Genomic DNA, 19,733 nt, shown 5'->3' with positions numbered 1-19,733 from the left:
ATTGGCAGGAGCCAACCCACGGAGTTTGGGGGAAGCCGAAAGGCACGCGTTTAAGCTCACGCAGGCTGGCGTGAGGTCTGGAACAGGACAAGGAATTCAGACTTCAGAAATAAGGTGGTACTTGGTGGATTACTTAAATTTAATCCATCAATGTTGAACGTAGCTCTTGTCTGTACATTCTTCACAATATCAATAGCAACTGATAATGGCGCCTTGCTAGGTCGTAGCAAAGGACGTAGCTGAAGGCTATGCTAACTATCGTCTCGGCAAATGAGAACGTATTTTGTCAGTGAACCATCGCTAGCAAAGTCGGTTGTACAACTGGGGCGAGTGCTAGGAAGTCTCGCTAGACCTGCCGTGTGGCGGCGCTCGGTCTGCAATCACTGATAGTGGCGACACTCGGGTCCGACGTATACTAATGGACCGCGGCCGATTTAAAGGCTACCACCTAGCAAGTGTGGTGTCTGGCGGTGACACCACAGCATACATGGAAGAAGCCTGGAGATACTGGCAGGTTTCAGATAGATTATATAAAGACAGAGATTTAGGAAAACGGCTTTAAATTGTAAGACATTTCCAGCGGCAGATGTGGACTGTGACCACAATCTATTCGTTATGAACTGCAGATTAAAACTGTAGAAACTGCAAAAAGGTGGGAATTTGAGGAAATGGGACTTGGATAAACTGACTAGAGCAGAGGTTGTACAGAGTTTCGGGGAGACAATAAGAGAACAATTGACAAGAATGGGGGAAAGAAATACAGTAGAAGAAGAATGGGTAGCTGTGAGGGATGAAGTAGCGAAGGCAACAGAGGATCAAGTAGGTAAAAAGACGAGCGCTAGCAGAAATCCTTGGGTAACAGAAGAAATATTGAATTTAATTGATGAGAGGAGAAAATATAAAAATGCAGTAAATGAAGCAGGCAAAATGGAATACAAACGTCTAAAAATGAGATGGACAGGAAGTGCATAGTGGCTAAGCAGGGATGACTAGAGGACAAATGTAAGGATGTAGAGGCTTATCTCACTAGGAGTAAGATAGATACTGCCTACAGGAAAATTAAAGAGACCTTTCGAGAAAAGAGAACCACTTGTATGAATATCAAGAGCTCAAATGGAAACCCAGTTCTAAGCAAAGAAGGGAAAGCAGACAGGTGAAAGGAGTATATAGAGGGCCTATACAGGGGCGATGTGCTTGAGGGCAATATGATGGAAATGGAAGAGAATGTAGATGAAGATGAAATGGGAGATATGATACTGCGTGAAGAGTTTGATAGAGCACTGAAAGACCTAAGTCGAAACAAGGCTCCGGGCGTAGACAACATTCTATTAGAACTACTGACAGCCTTGGGAGAGCCATGCCTAACAAAACTCTACCATCTAGTGAGCAAGATGTATGAGACAGACGAAATACCCTCAGACTTCAAGATGAATACAATAATTCCAATCCCAATGAAAGCAGGTGTTGACAGATGTGGAAATTACGGAACTATCAGTTTAATAAGCCACTGCTGCAAAATACTAACACTAATTCTCTACATACGAATGGAAAAACTGGTCGAAGCCGACCTCGGGAAAGATCAGTTTGGATTCCGCAGAAATATTGGATCACTTGAGGCAATACTCACCCTACGACTTATCTTAGAAAATAGATTGAGGAAGGACAAACTTACGTTTCTAGCGCCTGTAGATTTAGAAAAAGCTTTTGACTATGTTGACTGGAATACTCTCTTTCAAATTCTGAAGGTGGCAAGGGTAAAATACAGGGAGCGAAACGCTATTTACAATTTGTACAGAAACCAGATGGCAGTTATAAGAGTCGGGGGGCATGAACGGGAAGCAGTGGTTCGTAAGGGAGTGAGACAGGGTTGTAGCCTCTCCCCGATGTTATTCAATCTGTATATTGAGCAAGCAGTAAAGGAAACAAAAGAAAAATTAGGAGCAGGTAGTAAAATCCATGGAGAAGAAATAAAATCTTTAAGGTTCGCCGATGACATTGTAATTCTGTGAGAGACAGCAAAGGAGTTGGAAGAGCAGTTGAACGGAATGGACAGTGTCTTGAAAAGAGGATATAAGATGAACATCAACAAAAGCAAAACGAGGATAATGGAATGTAGTCGAGTTAACTCGAGTGATGCTGAGGGAACTAGATTTGGAAATGAGACACATAAAGTAGTAAATGGGTTTTCCTATTTGAGTAGCAAAGTATCTGATGGTGGTCGAAGTAGAGAGGATATAAAATGTAGCCTGGCAATGGCAAGGAAAGCGTTTCGGAAGAAGAGAAATTTGTTAACATCGAGTATAGATTTAAGTGGCAGGAAGTCGTTTCTGAAAGTATTTGTGTGGAGTGTAGCCATGTATGGAAGTGAAACATAGATGATAAATAGTTTGGACAAGAAGATAATAGAATCTTTCGAAATCTGGTGCTACAGAAGAATGCTGAAGCATAACATATTAACATAACTAATGAGGAGGTATTGAATAGAACTGGGGAGATAAGGAGTTTGTGGCACAACTTGACAAGAAGAAGGGACCGGTTGGTAGGACATGCTCTAAGGCATCAAGGGATCACAACTTTAGCATTGGAGGGCAGCGTGGAGGGTAAAAATCGTAGAGGGAGGCCATGAGATGAATACACTAAGCAGATTCAGAAGGATGTAGGTTGCAGTAAGTACTGGGAGATGAAGAAGCTTGCACAGGATAGAGTAGCTTGGAGAGCTGCATCACTCAGGACTGAAGACCACAACAACAACAACAACAACAACAGTGAGAGAGCACCCGCCCCGCCGCAACTAGACAAAATGCAGGACCTCTGTATGCACCGTTGCGCTCCTTACTCGTACTTCTAAATTCGATGTTTTTATAGGCTTTTCCTTACATTTCCTTAAACATTCGGGTTAGTAACAACTGAGCAGGTGTCACCATCCCACGATCGTCAAAGGAGCCCCAAACCTTGGATTTCTACACAAATTTCTGAGATTTAACCATAACAAACTGTGTTTTTCAGCGAAGATTGACTACCTAGTGTTTCCCTCTACAGCGGAAGTTCTTCGAGACCCTGTCTTTAAGGAGCACGCACCCCGTGACCACAAAGTTTGTCAAAAACAGACTCTGTTGTCGAGCACATCCTGGAAATGTAATCTGCACTGTCTGGCTTCAGATGCTCTGTGTCAGGAGCGATTATCTTACTAACCTTCGTTGCTCAAAACACTGCCTGACACGACATTACACCAGCCTGACGTTTCCCGTCGCAACGGCAGCTAGCATCATTGCTGCTAATTGGGCTGGGGGATGACTCCATGGAGTTTTACGTTCTTATGTCCGTGCAGTCCATCCCCTCTTCGACAGCAGAGTCCATCCCGCTTTTGCAGTGGCTTCTCATTTAGCTGAGCATGCAATTTAACATAGAAAATCGTGATCTAATCATTTAAGTTTAGTAAATTCGCGATATTCCGAAGCCAGCTATTCCAAAAATTCGCCTAATCCGAATACAGTTCAGAGAAACTACCGATTTTTTTAACTTAAAAACAGGAGAAATTAAGAAGAGATTCGTGAAAAAACGTACATTTATTATTATACAAAGAAGTTAAATAGAGACATAGATAGAGCCTAAGCTTGAAGAAGCCATACTGAAATGAAAGCTGGTTACTTGCAGTGCAGTACGTAAGCACATGTCGGCTCCATTTACTCAATTTTGTAGGATCATTTTTAATCAGTGCTAAACACAAAAAATTACCAATTTCCACACACTTAAGATGTAAAGTCGGTCTTATTTTCTGACGAAGAGCACTGAATAGACTTGAGGATCAAATGTTCCTTCGCCGCGCCCGCCGCCGCAGGAACAAAACGTCGATGAAGCGTGGTGTTCGTCGTAGCGTAAGGCGAGGTCAGGAGCACTTGCCGCGTCTGTGTGTGATGGAGTTCAGTCTGAGCATTCACCCCCTCCTCGCTTTCCTCCGAGTCGATCTGAGCTGATGAGACCTCCACCATTGCTGCAATGTCTTCGTCTCAGTACTCTGGAGGGCATTGTCGTCAACAGTAGTCCACTCCGCAACGCAGCTTTCTTCTGTGTCTTCACAGTCAGCGATTTTCTTGACTACTGGAAGAAATTCACAGTCCTTCACTGGTGGAGAAGTTGTTTCCACAAAATCCAGTGTAGGCCTGCGATTTTTGCATGATTTTCGTAATGCGCCTTTCGTGATGGTATCCCACGCTTCAGCCAACCAGTAAATCACATTTTTCATTCCAATTTTTTTAAGTTTTTGCAGGATTGTCAATTTTCATCCTTTTCAAGTAAGTTGTGAAGCAGCACTTTTCTGTATTTTTGTTGAATGGACTGCAACGCACCCTGGTCCGTAGGCAGGAAAACTACTTTGATGTCTCCACAAGCAAGTTTCGTTTCTTCTGGATAGGACGGAGCATCGTCTATGAACAGCAGAGCACGGTTAGGCAATCCACTTTGTGCACTGAACGCTGTCACTTTAGGGACAAACTCCTTGAACAAGTCGCGCTCCATCCAAGCATTTTTTTTATTATTATAGTACTCAGTAAGTGACTTGTATTAATGTTTTTGAACGCTTGTGGTTTCGCCGATTTGCCTATTACCGTCAACGGAAGTTAGTTTCTTGCCCAGGCGTTGCTGCAAGCTAAGACTGTTAGACGTTGTTTGTCCATTTTAAGCCCTGGGGCATATTTCTCTTCTTGGTAGGCAAAACCTTAAAATTCCGTCCCGTTTCATCCGCTCTGTAAACATTCTGCTGTGAGCAGTTTTGAGAAGAAACAAGGCCTTTACATTTTTTTAAAGTCATTGTCAGCTGCTTCGTTGTCAGCTGACAGCTTCTTCCAGCAATCGTGAAGTATCTAATTCTGTGTTTTTTTTTTCCAACGATCCAAAGAAACCGCAGCTGGCTGAAATTTATGGGCCACCATCCATAAGTTAGTTCAGTTGAAGCGCTTTATCTTCTACCAAAGAGCCAGAAATTTGGATTCGTTTCTGTCTTTCTTGAGTGAACCCCTGGAATAAGGCCACATCAACTTCTTCATATGAAGACACAGTCGTTTTTTGCCACTTTTCAAGAGTTATGTCACTTGAAGCGGAACAAAACTGCTCAGTTTTAACGTAATTTTTTTCCAGTCATTAATCGTTTCTTTTCCGACACCATATTCTAGACATAATTTTGTAGCAGTTTTTACGTTTAACATGTGAAGTTTTTGTTTTAAAGTACACGAACAACGACTTCGTTCACGTGCCATGTTTAATGTTTGACAAGCACCATGAACACAATTAAAAAGGCACAGTGACTCGGTGAAGTAACTCAACACTCATCGAACAAAGCTTAACAATAAATTTGCGGTAGTGTGTTTGGGACGCGAGAGGGAGAGGGATAGGTAAGCCGTCTGCGCTATGAGTCGTCGAAGGTCACTGGCAGATGCCCCCGCACTTAATTTACACCTTAACAACTGAAAACGTTGATATTATTCATGAAATCCGCCTATTCCGAATTCCCGCCAAACCGAACAGTGTTCGCCCCCAATTAGGTCGGAATAGTGGGCCTCTACTGTGCTGGCAATCACAAGTACTTATAGATATTTCATTATCCGCTGGAAATTCATTTATTCCGATTTGATTTGGCTCTTTCTGACGCTTCTTACATACGTTATAGGATAGTTTGGAAAAAAAGACGACCTTGTAACACGTTTTGAAGACGAGAAAAATTACTATGGTCGAGAACTAGTGCATTCCAAGCTCTGTGCGGTAACAGCAGTTCAACTGTTCTGTACTGAGGTGAATGTTGTTCTGAAAAACTAATTTTCAGAGTTCACACCATTCACTTCCTCCGGCGGTAGCTCATAAAACTAAATGAAAATGGACTTTTCGTGGTGGTATCCTACGCTTCAGCCAACCAGTAAATCACATCTTTCATTCGAATTTTGTTAAGTTTTTGCAGGATGGTGATTTCATTTTCATCCTATTCTATTTTTTTAAGTTTTTGCATGATTATGGTTTCATTTTCATCCTTTTCAAGTAAGGTGTGAAGCAGCACTTTTCTGTATTTTTGTTTAATGGCCTCAAACACACTCTGGTCCATAGGCTGAAGAAATGAAGTTACATTTGATGGCAGGAAAACTGCTTTTATGTCTCCACAAGCAAGTTTCGTTTCGTCTGGATGGACCGATGACCATAGCAGTCTGGTCCCTTCAGTCCCCTCTTCTGGATGGGACGGAGCATTGTCTATAAACAACAGAGTACGATTAGGCAATCCACTTTGTCCTATTTCGTGGAAAGAGGACATTTATTATCTTCGAAAATGTTTTTTTTTTCCTTTTTTTAATAGTTGCTTTATTATACGAGTCGAGTTGATGTTAAATAATCCAGCACAGAACGGCAGGTGAGTTCTCTACGAGACTGCGGCTTCCGCTTGGTCCCTGCTGGAGCGTCCTACGTGATGTTAAACAAAAGTGTTTTCCATCCCAGAACGGGAGGCCTATTGGAGGCGTTGAGGACCTGTCTCGTCTGTGACAGCTCGTCACCGCAGCTCCGCCCCCTAACCATTAGGGGTGGCTGTGTCACTATACTTTAGACAACTAAGATGCATTTGGGAAAGGCGCCCTTTTGTCTCCAGTTATTAACTATACCTGCTTTTGTGTTGGTGAAGGACAATCATCTCAAGGCAGACAGCAGCCAACACGTGTCACAGGCTGTGCTGGTGAAGTACACTGCTGGCCACCGTAAATGCAACACCCTGAAGGAAGCATCCGAATCAAGTGAAATTTACACCATGGGTTTGCAACGATGAGATATGCAACTGATTAGAATTTCAGCGCAGACGCACATCACGCGCGCCTGTGGCGCCACCTCATAGCGCCATTTAAAGCTTGGCGATTTTGACGAGTGTACGTTCGGCACGTGTGTTTACCTTGTGGTTGTTTCACAAGACGATCAGTTATGCCTCGTAGACAACAGCGAACATCTTTTGATCAAGTATCTGAGTTCGACAGAGGAAGGATAGTGGCTTACCGAGATTGTGGATTATCATACAGAGAAATCGCTAGTCGTGTTGGACGAAACCAAACAACTGTAATGCGGATATGTGACCGTTGGATGCAGGAGGGCACGACGGACCGACGTGGTCGATCGCATTCACCTCGGTGCACCACTGCACGTGCTGATAGGCAAATTGTGCGCATGGCAGTGACGGATCGCTCAGTGACATCCCGAACCGTAGCACAGCACATTGCGTGTGTAACGCATCATCCAGTGTCTGCGCGTACCATTCGACGCCGTTTACAGCAGAGTGGTCTGTCCGCAAGACGTCCATTGCTTCGTCTACCATTGACGCAGAACCACAGACGTCTCCGTCGCCAATGGTGTGATGACAGACGGATGTGGACGGCAGAATGGAATGACGTTGTCTTTACTGACGAGGCACGCTTCTGTCTGCAGCACCACGATGGTCGGATTCGAGTGTGGAGACACCGTGGAGAGAGGATGCTGGACAGCTGCATTATGCACCACCACACTGGTCTTGCACCGGGTATTATGGTATGGGGCGGTATTGGATATTACTCTCGCACGCCTCTAGTACGCATTGCCGGTACTTTAAATAGCCAGCGCTACACATCCGAGGTGCTGGAGCCAGTTGTCCTTCCTTACCTTCAGGGCTCAGCCACAGCCATATTTCAACAGGATAATGCGCGACCACACATGGCACGCATTGTCCAAAGGTTCTTCGTCAATAACCAGATTGAATTGCTTGCCTGGCCGGCTCGCTCTCCGGATCTTTCGCCGATAGAAAACATGTGGTCCATGGTTGCTCAACGAGTGACCCAGATTACATCCCCAGCTGCCACACCAGATGATCTTTGGCAACGTGTGGAAGCTTCTTGGGCTGCTGTACCCCAGGAACACATCCAACGTCTCTTTGACTCAATGCCGAGACGTGTGGCAGCGGTGATCTCCAACAATGGCGGCTACTCTGGCTACTGATTCTGGCAGGAACCACATGTCACAGACGTCTGTAAACGTAATCATTTGATACTTGGTCAACATGTTATCTACAAAATAAATCTTGTTGTGCTACCTCTTGTCTTTCTTGGTGTTGCATTTACGATGGCCAGCAGTGTAGCTCCCTCCCTCGGTCCATCCATCCCGTAGATCGTTGGAGGCTAGAGGGCCTCGATTTTCGGCAATTTGTGATTGTACGTGGAGGAGAACGCACGTTCAAGTAACAACCCCTCTACAGTCTTTTAGGACGACGAATTTCTCCAGTACATGTGCTGCATTATGACCCATTCAATATAAGTGCTGGTTTTTTAACGACAATTTCGAAGTGTAATTAGAATTGTGGTGCATTTTTCCATCAGCTGTGATAGCATGTATTGGCTTCCATTAGCTGAGCTGTGGGGTGATTTTTAGTAGATGTCTGTAGTGAATTCTGACATCAAGCAGCGATAGGTGCTGTATGCTTACAGGTAATATACTTTTTAAACTCCTCTCTGTCCAACACCAGCATCTAGTCAGTTGAACATAGTTCCCACAAAAAAGAATAATGATAGCACCTTACACCGCAGCCTTATCCCCCCTAGCTTGTAGGTGTAGAGTGGAGTTTGAGTTTTTCTGTCACTGGTTTCGAGTGGTATTGCAAAATTTTTTCCCAGCAGGATAATACCAGTTGTATGGTGTCGTCAGTTTTTTGAGCTGTCTTGCGATTTTATGCCGTCCTTGTGCAGCGCCATGCATATAGTTGTCTAATTATGACCGATCTTTGTGATTAATTACGTAAGTGGCTCTATGGGACTTAACTGCTGAGGTCATCAGTCCCCTAGAAGTTAGAAGTATTTGAACCTAACTAATCTAAGGACAGCACACACATCCATGCCCGAGGCAGGATTCGAACCTGCGAACGTAACAGCAGAGCAGTTCCGGACTGAAGCGCCTAGAACCGCTCGGCCACAACGGCCGGCATGCAATTAGGATCGATATTTGCATCAGTTTCCTGACCAAAATAAATAAAATACACTAAACTAACCTTCCTCTCTCGTATGTGGACAGTTTCCATGTGTTAGGGAGTGCACTTGGGTTTTCCATCCAGTAGAATAAGGGTTCGAGTTGCCGATACATTGCGTTTTTTTTCGTGCACTGAGTGTGCACTGCATTATTTTCGGGTGTTTACGAGTTGTGAGCATGTTTGCATAGTGTTAAACATCCATTATTTCGCTGATCTACGAGTAATTTGCATGTCGGTATGCTGTTCAATGCATTATTTCGGTAATTTACGAGTTGTTTTCGCGTCTGTATATCAGTGTACTGCATTATTTACGAGTAATTTGCAGGTCTGTAAACCGTATGTAGTGACCCCAAGCACGTCATGGCGAGTGTTTTGTATCAGGGTAATAAATAAACTACGTGAAATCAGTCCCTAAATAACTTGTTCCAAAAATAAATAAAGTACACTCCTTCTTCACTCCACCGAGCGAGGTGGCGCAGTGGTTAGCACACTGGACTCGCATTCGGGAGGACGACGGTTCAATCCCGTCTCCAGCCATCCTGATTTAGGTTTTCCGTGATTTCCCTAAATCGTTTCAGGCAAATGCTGGGATGGTTCCTTTCAAAGGGCACGGCCGATTTCCTTCCCCATCCTTCCCTAACCCGAGCTAGCGCTCCGTCTCTAATGACCTCGTTGTCGACGGGACGTTAAACAACACTAACCTAACCTAACCTTCTTCACTCCAGCAGCCCAGAACAGGCTGATTCCTTTTTCCGCCAATTCCAAGGTGGGGTGGGCACATCAGCACAGCCCTGCGATAAAAAAATTCCCGCCCAAATTCGAAATTTCCGCAAAATTCGAAATTCCTGCCAATAGGGTAGGCTAGAGCAGATGTGCGTTGGGAAAAACATGTGACGTCATCATGATGCTGTGCTCATATTGACTGAACTGCACAATCACGTGGCCTATCAAGGCGCCCTCTAGTGGTGAACTCGCGAACTAGCTCAGTTCCTTGGTCTGCTGAATCGGAGGCAGTTGTCTCTTGTGTGGTGGGAGCTTATACATAGGTTTTAGAAATGACAGCTAGTTCCAGCAGAGACATATGTTTCCATGTATTGTGTCACGCATCTTTAATGCATCTCAATGCGAAGCATTTATTTACAGGACCGTATTCTTCCTCTTCATATGTTCAAGCATTAATGCTCACTTCCATTCTTAATGCAGTGAGCTGTGGATGCGCTCCTCAGCTGAATGAATGCATGTAATACAGCTATTAAAACTTCCCTGTCTCACCAATTGAACACATGCTTCTCCCACTACAACAGCTCAACAAGCACTGATATCTCAGCCTCCTGTGGTGGTACCACCACAGTAAGCTACTAATGCTGTAGATAGATAATACATTTAAACAAATTTCAACAAATGTAAACAAATTTAAACAAATTATATTCGAACTAAATGACATCATGAGCAGTCTCTAATAACCATACTAACCATACTAACTCCCCTCAGCTGCTGGAGTAAGCTCTTAGAACAAAATTATCTCCAAAATTCAAATTTTCTCACTCATTTTCCAAGAGGATAACGGACCATCATGCGATAAGTCGGGAGTTGTTGGGAAGGGGGGGGGGTGGACTTCCAGGTGACCCATAGAAGTACATAATTCGATTTCCCACCAAAGCCGCCATCTTGTATAACGATACTCGCGTAATCAGCTGACATCTCGGCCGCCATCTTCGATGACGTCATGTGCCGTTGCCAAGTCTATAGGCCCAAACTTGGATGATATAATCGATGCCATCTTGGATAACAGTACTCACCTCCTCGGGTGACTTCATGACCGCCCTCTCGGTGACGTATTGTTGCCAAGTCCACTGGACGCCATATTGGATGACGACATCGAAGCCAACTTGGATATATCTCACAACAATGGAGAGTGGGACTGTACATAGTTTGCTCCTTTAGTCATGAAAGAGTTATCCAAATGGGTCGGAAATTGGTAGATGTAATGCGCTAGTATATGCAAACAAATAATTACAATTTCAGGAAAATTGGATGATTTATTCAAGTCAAAGAGCTTCATAAACTGAGCAAGTCAGTAACGTGTTGGTTCACATCTGACTCTCATGCAAACGGTTATTCGGCCTGTCAGGGACTGATAGAGATTTGTTGGTATCCTAAGTGTTATGCTGCCAAATTGTGTAATTGGTATATTAGATCGTCGAAATCCCATGTTGGTTGGAGGACCCTGCCCATAGTGCTCCAGACTTTCTCAACTGGGGAGAGACCTGACGACCACGCTGGCCAAGGTAGAGTTACGTAAGCGTGGAGATAAGTACTAGAAACTCGTGTCGTGTGCGTATGATCATTATCTTGCTAAAACGTATGCCCAGTGTGATTTGCCATGTAGAGGAACAGAATGAGGCGCCGAATATCGACGACTTATGACTGTGCTGTAAGAGTGCCACGGATCACAACCAAAGAGGTCCTGTTACGAAATGAAATGGCACCCCAGATCACCACTCGGGCCGTTTGGTGGGTGAAAGTCAGGTTGGTGTCCCACTGCCGCCCGGAGCGCCTGCGGACACGACTTCGCTGGTCATCGGGGCTCAGATCGAAGTGAGTCTCATCACAAAGACAATTATACTCCAGCCAGCGAGATTTCAGGCCTGATGACCAGTGGAGACGTGTATGAGAGCCCCCCCCCCCCCCCCCCAGATAGTGGTGGTATGCCAGCCTGACTGTTACCCTCCATACGGTCCCACAATCAGGAGTGATGGTCTGGATGACATTCAGTTTCGGACCAGGACCATTTAGTTGTCATCTGCAGCACTGTTAGGGGAAAGTGGTATGTCGACGATATTCTACGCCCCGTTTTTTGCCCTTCATGGCAACCCATCGTGGGCTTACATTTCGGCAACATAATGCCTGCCCGCACGCGACGAATTTTTATTGTCTGTCTTTGTGTATATCAGACCCCACCTTCGCCAGAAAATGTACACTACTGGCCATTAAAATTGCTACACCACTAAGATGACGTGCTACAGACGCCAAATTCAATCGAAAGAAGATGCTGTGATATGCAAATTATTAGCTTTTCAGAGCATTCACACAAGGTTTGCACCGGTGGCGACAGCTACAACGCGCTGACTGCGAGGGAAGTTTCCAACCGATTTCTCATAGACAAACAGCATTTGACCGGCGTTGCCTAGTGAAACGTTGTTGTGATGCCTCGTGTAAGGCGGAGAAATGCGTACCATCACTTTGATAAAGGTCGGATTGTAGCGTATCGCGATTGCGGTTTATAGTATCGCCACATTGCTGCTCGCGTTGGTCGATATCCAATACCTGTTAGCAGAATATGGAATCGGTGGGTTCAGGAGAGTAATACGGAATGCCGTGCTCGTTCCCAACTGCCTCGTATCACTAGCAGTCGAGATGACAGGCATCTTATCCGCATGGCTGTAATGGATTGTGCGGCCACCGTCTCGATCTCTGAGTCAACAGATGGGGACGTTTGCAACACAACAAACATCTGCACGAACAGATCGACGACATTTGCAGCAGCATGGACTATCAGCTTGGAGACCATGGCTGCGGTTACCCTCGACGCTGCATCGCAGACAGGAGCGCCTGCGATGGTGTACTCAACGACGAACCTGGGTGCACGAATGGCAAATCGTCATTTTTTCGGATGAATCCAGGTTTTGTTTACAGCATCATGATGGTCGCATCCGTGTTTGGCGACATCGCGGTGAATGCACATTGGAAGCGTGTATTCGCCATCACCATACTGGCGTATCACCCGGCGTGATGGTATGGGGTGCCATTGGTTACACGTCTCTGTCACTTCTTGTTCGCATGGACGGCGCTTTGAACAGTGGACGTTACATTTCAGATGTGTTACGACCCGTGGCTCTACCCTTTATTCGATCCTTGCGAAACCCACAATTCAGCAGGATAATCCACGACCTCTACGGGCCTTTCTGGATACAGAAAATGTTCGACTGCTGCCCTGGTCAGCACACTCTCCAGATATCTCACCAACTGAAAACGTCTGGTTAATGGTCGCCGAGCAACTGGCTCGTCGCAATGCGCCAGTCACTGCTCTTGATGAACTGTGGTATTGTGTTGAAGCTGCATGTGCAGTTGTACCTGTACACACCATCCAAGCTCTGTTTGACTCAATGCCCAGGCGTATCAAGGCCGTTATTACGGCCAGAGGTGGTTCTTCTGGGTACTGATTTCTCAGGATCTATGCACCCAAACTGCGTGCAAATGTAATCACATGTCGGTTCTGGTATAATATATTCGTCCAATGAATACCCGTTTATCATCTGCATTTCTTCTTGGTGTAGCAATTTTAATGTCCAGTAGTGTAGGTCACCTCTGCAGATTTCCGTTCCATTCAGTTAATTTCTTTATGGTACATCGTCTCGTATTTTTTTTTCTTTTGCCTTCGGTGTGGCTTCCTCTGTCGCTTCCAAAATTTTCTTTACCAGGCCTTTGTGTCTTAGCATATGCCCAGTCTGTTTATTTCTCGCTGCTGTTCCATATATCTGGTTTCAACCCCCCCCCCCCTGCCCCCTCTCCGAATCGTCAACGCACTTCTTTGTAGGTAACTGTGTTCCCCCTACCCTTCTCATGAATTCCAGCTAATGGAGGGAGCTTTGAGACAAAATCATGCAGCTCAGAAATCTAGTAGTGGCAGCACCAAGACTTGATTGCTCTGTCGAGAGGTTCAAATGGCTCCGAGCACTATGGGACTTAACATCTATGGTCATCAGTCCCCTAGAAATCAGAACTACGTAAACCTAACTGACCTAAGGACATCACACAACACCCAGTCATCACGAGGTAGAGAAAGTCCCTGACCCCGCCGGGAATCGAACCCGTGCGTGGGAAGCGAGAACGCTACCGCACGACCACGAGCTGCGGACTGTCGAGAGGTCAGTGCCCTCTTATAGAGTAATAAGTGAGTAAACTAAAAATAATTACAGAAGTAAATGTTTTCATAGGTAATGATCTACAACTGCCTGGCATAGGGTTCAATGAACCACCTTCGAGCTGTCTCTCCACCATTCCACTCTCGAACGGCACGCGGGAAAAACGAGCACTTAAATTTTTCTGTGCGAGCCCTGATTTCTCTTATTTTATCGAAAAGATCATTTCTCCCTATGTAGGTGGGTGCCAACAGAGTGTTTTCGCAATCGGAGGAGAAATCTAGTGATTGAAATTTCATGAGAAGATCCCGTCGCAACGAAAAACGCCTTTGTTTTAATAACTGCCACTCCAATTCACGTATCATGTCTGTGACACTATCTCCCCTATTTTGTGATAATACAAAACGAGCTGCCCTTATTTGTACTTTTTCGATGTCATCCGTCAGTCCCACCTAATGCGGATCCCACACCGCACAGCAATACTCCAGAATAGGGCAGACAATCGTAGTGTATGCAGTCTCTTCGGTAGATCTGTTGCACCTTCTAAGTGTTCTGCCGATGAATCGCAGTCTTTGGTTTGCTCTACCCACAATATTATCTATATGATCGTTCAAATTTAGGTTATTTGTAATTATAATCCCTAAGTATTTAGTTGAATTTACAGCCGTCAGATTTGTGTGACTTATCGCGTAATCGAAATTTAGCTGATTTTGGAAAAAAAATTGTGTCATCAGCTGTACAGTTTTATGTTTATTCCCTACTGGGTTCGATTGTTACAATAAAGGTGAAAACTTTAAGGCACAAAAATAAAAGAAGGCTATACACAAGCATCGTAGCTATCGGAGAAATTAAAAAAGGTTATTTTTAAACCTCAATACTTACACATTGTGTACATCAATGGATCATCCACACATTCTCGTTACATATGAGCCATAGAAATATAGAACATATATAATTTTTATAACAGAGTGTCTTAACGACGTACACATAAGCATATATAAGTCTGGAGTTACCACAAATTGTGCACTACTGTGGTTGTACCAATACACAGTTTGTGTATATGGATTGTGTTAAGACAGAGTATTACAACAATTACACATTTTCTGCACTTATATGGCTCATATATATGGCGGAAACGTATGGTTGAACGATTGATGTTCAATGTGTAAGAATTATGGTTAAAAAATGACCTTCAGTTCCTCCATTTGCTATGATACTTGTGTATACTTAATATTCGTTTTTTCCTACGTTAAAGTTTTCTCCCTGAAGATGACTGTAACAATCCAAACCGGCACAGAATAAATATAAAATTGCACAGCTGATGGAAAAATGTGCTTTTTCCAGAAGTAAGCCTGCTGGATCTAAAAGTACAGGCAATTATCCACCTTATAATTTAATACCCACTAGTTCTTTGTAGATACAGCACTGTAGAATTCGAAGGGCGTAGTTTGTGTGATCACGCTTAAAATCTATAGAAGCATAGACAGAGGTGTCCAGTTTAAATCCATGTTCCTTGACTCTGGAAACAATTCTGCACAGACAAGTCCTGTCGTTTGGTGAACGAAGTAACGAACAAGATTGTTATCTGGATTCTGTATTTCCTAGCAGACAGAATTCAACACGTCGTTCTTAACTAGACAAAATCGACAGATGTAACGGTAATTTTGAGAGCACTCCAAGCGAGTGTTAAAGGGTCGTTACTGTTAACAAAGTAAATTGTTTAATGGATAACGTCGAAAGATCGAGGAGACTTTTTGCAACGGTTCTGTTGTCTATAGCAAGGTTGCAACGCCAGAAAACTGCAGTGAAATGGAGAATGTTCTATGACGGATCGATTATTGGCCCAGGAGCTAGCAGTTATCCCCGATCGCAAATAAATCTCACGTATTGTACATAAATAAGTAAGGATATCCATTACTGATTCTTGAGTTTCTCCCGGCGTATTTGATAATCAAAATATCCACGGGTGTACTGCCGGTCTACAGTGTCCAACGGGCACAATATTTCGGCGATCATACATGTCGCCATCATCAGGTGAACTGACGGACTGAGCTCCTGTGAACGTGCCAGCATGAAGATCCGTACACTATGGCTGCTCAGGGGGAACTGGGTTCGGTCGCGGCGGCGGGCGATTTAAATACCCTCCGCCCGCGGCGCACTCACTCCGCCGTCCGCGCCCCGCGCCACGGTCGCGCGGTGGAACAGATTGCGACGGCGTCTGAGATGTCGTCGGTGTGATAGCTCTGTCCGCCGTGGTCGTCACAACTATACATTTGCTCGATTTACTCTTGATTAACCCAATCGCTGGTTCCCAAGCCTTGCTAAGATTATAACCATCGAAATTCGCACCAATGACGACTTCATAAACCGTGACTGTGGCTATAATCTTAGCAAGGCTTGGGAACCAGCGATTGGGTTAATCAAGACTAAATCGAGCAAATGTATAGTTGTGACGACCACGGCGGATAGAGCCATCACACCGACGTCATCTCAGACGCCGTCGCAATCTGTTCCACCGCGCGACCGTGGCGCGGGGCGCGGACGGCGGAGTGAGCTCGCCGCGGGCGGAGGGTATTTAAACTGGCCGCCGCCGCGACCGAACCCAGTTCCCTCTGAGCAGCCATAGCGTACGGATCTCCGTGCCGGCACGTTCACAGGAGCTCAGTCCGTCAGTTCACCTGATGATGGCGACATGTATGATCGCCAAAATATTGTGCCTGTTGGACACTGTAGACCGGCAGTACACCCGTGGATATTTTGATATCCATTACTGTTCTATAATGCTGTTGGCGATAAATCTTTATAAACAGTAGCAGCTAGTAAATACTTCACAGTAATCGTCTTGAGCGATCTAAAGAGGAATGACAATATAAAACTACACTAAAGCGCCAAACATACTGGTATAGGCACATTTATTCAAACAGAGAGATATGTAAACGAACCGAATACGGCTCTGCGGTCGGCAGCGCCTTTATAAGGCAACAAGCGTCTGGAGCACTTGTTAGATCGGTTACTGCTGCTACAATGGCAGGTTATCAACATATAAGTGTGATTGAATGTGGTGTTATAGTCGGCGCACGAGCGATGAAACACAGGGTCTCCGATGTAGCGATGAAGTGGGGATTTTCACGCAAGAACATTTCACGAACGTATCGTGAATATCAGGAATCCGGTAAAACATCAAATCTCCGACATCGCTGCGGCCGGAAAAAGATTATGCGAGAATCGGTCTAACGTCGACTGAAGATCATCGTTCAGCGTGGCAGAAGTGCAGCCCTTCGGCAAATTGCTGCAGATTTCAGTGCTGGGATATCAAGTGTCAGCTTGCGAACCATTCAATGAAACATCATCGATATGGTCTTTCGGAGCCGAAGGCCCACTCGTGTACCCTTGATGACTTCGCGACACAGAGCTTTACGCCTCGCCTGGGCCCGTCAACACCGACATTCGTCAGTTGATGACTGGAAACATGTTGCCTGGTCGGACAAATCTCGTTTCAAATTGTGTCGAGAGGATGGACGTGTACGGGTGTGGAGACACCTCATTAATCCATGGTCCCTGCATGTCAGCAGGGCACTGTTCAATTTGGTGGAGGCTCTGTAATTGTGTGGAGCGTGTGCAGTTGGAGTGATATGTCTGATACGTCTGGATACGACTCTGACAGGTGACACGTACGTAAGGATCACATCCGATCACCTGCATCCATTCACGTCCATTGTGCATTCCGACGAACTTGGCAATTCCAGCAGGACAATGCGACACACCACATGTCCAGAATTGCTACAGACTGGCTCCAGGAACACTCTTCTCAGATTAAATACTTCCGCTGGCTACGAGACTCCCCAGAAATGAACATTATTTAGCATAACTGGGATGTCTTGCAACGTGCTGTTGAGAAGAGATGCCCAGCGCCTCGTACTCTTACGAATTTATGGACAGCCCTGCAAGATTCATGGTGTCAGTTCCCTCCAGCACTACTTCAGACATTAGTCGAGTCCATGCCACGTCGTGTTACGGCAATTCTCCGTGCTCGCGGGGCCCTGTACGATATTAGGGAGGTGTGCCAGTTTCTTTGGCTCTTCAGTATAGGAAAAGTAAATGATCGAGTGAGATTCAGTGGGAGATACTGACGGAAGAGTAATTCATTCATGAATAAAGTCACTTACAAAAACACTTGTTAAGCAGTGGTTCAGTTCTGTCGTCGGTCTGACTAGCTGACTGGCTGTATAGAAGTACTGTTGCAGAACTAAGATGTTACTGCAAAAAACGCCTCACCTCTTTGCGAGACGAATGTTTCAAATCCTCAGACTGAAATTTGTTTTGCAGTTCTCCTCTTTCTTAGTCAGTTGTGTTGTACGACACTTACCACTTTCAGTAACAATGAAAGTTAAAAAAATCCACTTTTCTTCTTTGGAACTCTATTGCTGCGTATAAAGTAGTGATAGTAAGCGGAATACTATTTGTAAAGTCCATTATTATTATTACTGTTACAAACATGTCCCTAAACACCGCGGGCGAAAATGAGATATTTTAGGGGGCCATATAGCGGGTTCTATTGATCACAGAGGTAAGAAGTCAAGTATTTTGGATACGCCTTGGCCCAGTCACCGTTTACTTACCTATCGGATAACGTGCGCACTGTAGCTGTCGTAATATAGGAGTTCGTTTTTTCCGCGCGCTGTTCGAGAGTGGAATAACAAAATTATTGTGAATGTGGTTCGATGAATCCTCTGCCAGGCTCTTAAGTCTGATTTGCAGAGTATCTATCTAGATGTAGTTGCAGATGTATCGTGCAGTGCAGGGTCAAAATTTAAGCATAACACATTTCTTCCAACGGAGGCAAAATTGAGCAAATTGGTTGGTTCTTTTGCATTGGTGTGTCTAAGGTGGGCCTTAGGAAAAACCCTGAATAATCAGGAGTTTAGGGGACCAGAAATACCATTTGTGGACGTGGTCACTTCTATAATTTCTGCTCATGGTAAACCATCGACACTTTTACCATATGTTCTTAAGATGATATTCTCGGGGAAATTCTAATCTTTTTCTGCATCATTATCCGTAATCGAGATTAAGAAGTTCAAAGTTAACGTCCTTATACGTCTAAAATATGCACTTAATATCCGGTCTGAGGCGTAAATGTAGTTTTAATTGACGTAGTGAACACTTGGCGACGATTCCGTGGTCATCACAAGGGTTCTGAAGTCACCAAACTACGTATATAGTCAGCATTCTTTGACCAACAAAAGTTTATGACTGTCTGTATCTGTACAATGGGCACTTCGCTCATATACAAATATACCCAAAGTGGTACTGCAGTGACAAAAAGTGAGCTAAAAAGGTGTCAACACGCCTGAAAGTAATTTTAAACTATTCCCGAAAACGATGTGAAACTGAAAATACCGCTAATTCAATCAAATATTTTTACTAATAATTTTACTATTTTACTCTTTTAAGCCGGGCATTCTCGATGAACTACGATCGATGGCTAAACGATCTTGTGTTAACCGTGTATTATGAGTACTTAATTTGTTACATATATATGTCAAAATACATTACTGGCCATTAAAATCGCTACACCAATAACAAATCCAGATGATAAATAGGTATTCTTTGGACAAATATTTTATACTAGAACTGACGTGTGAGTACATATTCACGCAATTTGGGTGCATAGATCCTGAGAAATCAGTACCCAGAACAACCACCTCTGGCAGTAATAACGGCTTTGATACGCCTGGGCATTGAGTCGAACAGAGCTTGGATGACGTGTACAGGTACAGCTGCCCATGCACCTTCACCACGAT

The sequence above is a fragment of the Schistocerca americana genome, chromosome 3, assembly GCF_021461395.2.
Source record: "Schistocerca americana isolate TAMUIC-IGC-003095 chromosome 3, iqSchAmer2.1, whole genome shotgun sequence".
NCBI classification, from domain to species: Eukaryota; Metazoa; Arthropoda; class Insecta; order Orthoptera; family Acrididae; genus Schistocerca; species Schistocerca americana.
This window is presented reverse-complemented; position numbering follows the sequence as displayed.